The 4,247-nt window shown below is 35.2% G+C and overlaps 1 long non-coding RNA gene across 1 annotated transcript; it reads right to left on the minus strand.

The window, feature by feature from the left end:
- Window positions 1-1,413: 1,413 nt before the first annotated feature.
- LOC132164553 (uncharacterized) lies at window positions 1,414-3,986 on the minus strand. The gene is made up of 2 exons (XR_009438392.1): window positions 3,875-3,986; window positions 1,414-2,552 (listed from the first exon to the last, which is right to left on the minus strand). It is a non-coding gene; the product is annotated as an uncharacterized LOC132164553 (long non-coding RNA).
- Window positions 3,987-4,247: the final 261 nt, after the last annotated feature.

Raw genomic sequence — 4,247 nt, forward strand, 5'->3', positions numbered from 1 at the left:
TTTTATAACCAGTAGTTTTATAACCCCTTTTTTTTATTATGGGCTTTGGGCTTTTTTAGGTGTTTTGGGTCTTCATTGTGCATATTTTTTTGGCTTATTTAAATTGTTTTAGGTTAATGTGTTCTCAAAAACAATGAATATAATGAAACACAATCTTTAACTCGTATTTAAAACAACATCGTTTTACTGTTATATTTTTAATATAAAATATAAAATATATATTTATATTATTATATATAAAGGTAGGCGGTTAGCAGTTATTAACCACATTTTCCTTCCCCTAAAACAGCTAACCGCCATGTCCTAGGTGGTTAGCAATTTTTTATTACTGCTTACCAAAGAGGTTATATGGTTATGCGGTTAACGGTTATAAGCAGTTAGTGGTTATAATTGTCCCGGATTATATAATGGTAGCTTGTGGTTTTTTGTTATCTTCCCAAAATCGCAAGAATCTCCGTAAGCAACTCCAGTGTTTACAACATGTTGGCTGGCCTTGGCAAAGCTAAGGTTCTTTATACTCGATAATTGCTTCATTTGTTTTGGGTAAGAAAAAAGAAATGCGATTTAGCTATTTTTTTCATCCGCGGAGTTGAAGTTGTTGTTGGCACTCGCAGTAGGGGTGAAAATGCGATTATAGTTAGCGGTTATTAGCTAAAATCGCTAACTACCATAATTACTACTTTTTAAAAAAATTAAAAAATTAAAAGAAAAAAACCAAAACGCGTCGTTTCATATATATAACAGCTAACCGTTAACCCATTAACGGTTTTGAAAATACCTAAAACTGATAACCGTAACCGCTTAGGCGATTAGCGATTTTTTCTAACCGCCTTCAAAAGCGGTTAATGCGATTTGTGCAGTTAACGGTTAATGGCGGTTAATAACCACCTGTCTTTTCACCTCTCGCTCGCAGCGATTAACAGCCGGAACCTAATTGCTATTGACATGGGTTCACTAAAAAAAAAACGGCATTTAATATATATATATATATATATATATATATACTGAAACGACTTTTTTAAAAAAAATCACGTCATTTAAAAATTCGTCGTTTACGCGCCATAATGCCCCTTATTTTTTTTCCCTCCCCTGCTGGCGCTAACCCTCTCTTAAAAGAATTGCTGTCTCTCTCTCTCTCTCTCTCTCTCTCTCTCTCGCTACCAGTGAGTTCCCAGCCTTACCGCTCGTCGTCCAGGAACCTCCTATAGTCCTATTTGGTCTTGTCAAAAAGAAAACCCAAACTCTGATGCTCTCAAGTTCATACAAACAAGTATTATTATCAGTACTACAAAAAACAAAGGAGAAAACTTCTATTTTTCTTGAGAAAAGTGAATATTTCTTTAACATGATTTGAAAAGGGAAGAAAACAAAGACAAATGGTAAGAACATGGAGAATAAAACTAACAGCACATCAAGCGTGAAATTATTTATTCCATTCATCTTTTCTGTTTGTTAATTCAAAAGTCATTTCTGAAGAAACAAGTGAAAAAAGAACTACAAAAATGAATCAGTCTCTCCCTTTCTTTGGCACATTCAATCAATTGAGTTTACTCCACATTCGTTGTCTAAATACTTTTGTTCCCGAATCACCAGATGTTCAGTGTATGGTTGAAATTGCATCTCTGTCAGTCCATTTCATCAAAATGTCCAAATAATTCTTTCCAGTGAGATGATGCTTGTTCTGGGGTCCGTAAAGTCCAGATGTGAGGCTTGGCTTTCTCACGAATTTCTACAATTTCCTGCATCCAGAGCGTTTAGCATGTTATCCTATGAATACAAGGATATTTATAGGCCAAACTAAATTCATAATCACCACCTCAAGTGACAAATAGAAGAGGAAAACAAAATTAAGGATAACCCACCAAACAACTGCAGCTAAGTTTATGAAATTAACTGCCCTATGAAGCACTAGTTCCTGGTGTGAATTCAATATGAACATATACGGCCAATATTAAATTGATGGATCTTTCCATATTCACATTCAAGTACGGACTTTTCTAGTCACAAAATGGCGAGAATTAATGTAACACACTAGACCCACCCTAGGGTAATTTTGTGATGTTTGCCAAAATAAACTTTACGTTATTTTTGCAACCCTAGCTAAAATTCGCTCTTTCCGCTGCCAGTTTTACGGCCCCCAAAATACACCCCACGTTAGCTTGAAAACTAAGTTCCCTCCCTCTCCAAACTACGACCTAAAAGCATACATCAATTGGCACAAACCTTCTCCCTCACAGCTGCACCAAGAAACATGTATGATTCTTCAAATTTTTCTCAAACTTTTCCTATTGAAGAATGGGTGTGATGCATGGTACTTCTATTCACCTACCCGCCATAAGCGGTGAGCACAAGGTGTCAATACTGCATCTTCAAATGCTTCAAGGCATATTGGACACTCTCCTTGTTCCCCTTTACGCAGCTCTTCCACAACCTCTTGAACATAAGCTAGCGAAGGCCCATCTTTAGCTTCCCCTTCTTGGGCTTTGTGGCTGCCCTTGAGGAAACGTTTAGCTAGCTTATTCAAATCAGAAAATTCTTGTGTATCACCTCGACTGAAAAAATCAAGCCGCCCTTAAGAAATCCAACTTATTGGTAAATTCTTCAAAAAAGGTATATAAACCTATAAACAATTATAATAATCTACAGAACAATAGTTAACAATCAGAATGAACTTATACTTCTACATGTATTGGTCTCAGCTCTTGTATTTTTGGTCAAGCCCCTCTGTCTCTAAATTATAGTCCCACTTCAAAATGCACAAGTTTTAAGGAAACTAGTAATAAATGAGTTCTAACTCAATATTTTAGCTTTGTAAATTGTCATTTACTTTTACCTTAGAAAAGTGAAAAAAACAATCATATTTCTTGTAATAAACACAACTGACAAAGACTAATGTAGGAAGGGTAAAAATTTATTCTACCTTTTTGGCAACTGAACAAATATTTAGGGGGCAGCCACTAAAACCAATATATATATATATCATGTTAGCATTTATCCATATGGCAAAACTCTGATAGGATGACCCTATCACCCTTGATGGGGCCTCACACTTTTTCACATAAATCTGTGTAGTTTCTGCTACAATTTGAGATATTCAATAGGTCAAAATTTCTTATAAAGAGATAACAAAACCGAAAAATAGTCATTCAAATATATTTTTTAAATAGGTGTTCCAATTTTGTCCATAAATGCACTATTATCCAGCATTCAGAATTTTTTTTTTTTATAAGTAATGGAAAAATTTATAAAAAGTGTAAGGCGTCCCTAAGTACACAGGCAAGAAGCACCTAAGTAGTTAGCTCCACTAATTTGAACCAAGTTTACAAGATGTCTATCCATACTGTTTAGATTTTCTGGAACGTTTTTAATGTACAAATAATCTCACTAATGTATACAAAAATAGGTGAAGCTCTATTAATGTTGTTGGGATAGTGCTCATATATATATATATATAAAACATCCACCACCAATTTTCTTTACATAATAATGCGGCAAGAACAAAAATCAAATCAGTGAGGCGACTAATTAGATTAGGTCATCTGTTCGCCCAGGAGGTAGAATTACAGGAAGCACTTTTCAAGCTTCTGTGATTTTCTGGCCCATTTAATAAAAAAAAGAAACGGTATAAATTTGTGAACATCTAAAATTCCAATAGAAAAAAAAGTGTAGCACATCATTCTTTTTCAATCAACATCCCAAAGCTTTTTTGTAACATATTTTGAGGGACCATGGTATCTTGTATGCATAACTTCTGTACATCTGCACTCATTAGCAAGATCAATCTCCTTATGCAAACTGCTACACTGGATCTTATTTGAAACGTATTCGGATTGGAAACTTGTATTTTAAATATATAAAATAAATAAATAAATACCTTGGTGCAAAAAGTCTAAGCCTTGATCCGGTGATGCACATGTATTCTCCGTTACTTGTTCAGGAAGACAAGAATTCAAGTCTATGAATCCCACAATACCCTCACAATTCTGTTCCTTTTCCTTTGAAGAAGAAAACACAGACGACATCGCACTGGAAGCAACCTTGGGAGACAATTGTATTTCAACGCAAACTCTCTCTGGCCTCGCCTCATTCGTCTTTGGGGGTGTTTCTGGAACCAACGACGACGACGACTCAACGTATTCTCCCATTGCAGCAACTTCTTCCCCTGAAACTGGTGCAATATTCTAGAATTAAAGAAAAACCAAAGTTGCAGCCAAAAATCTCTTGCTCTCTCTCTATATATATATATA

The sequence above is a fragment of the Corylus avellana genome, chromosome ca10 (genome assembly GCF_901000735.1).
Source record: "Corylus avellana chromosome ca10, CavTom2PMs-1.0".
Taxonomy (NCBI): Eukaryota; Viridiplantae; Streptophyta; class Magnoliopsida; order Fagales; family Betulaceae; genus Corylus; species Corylus avellana.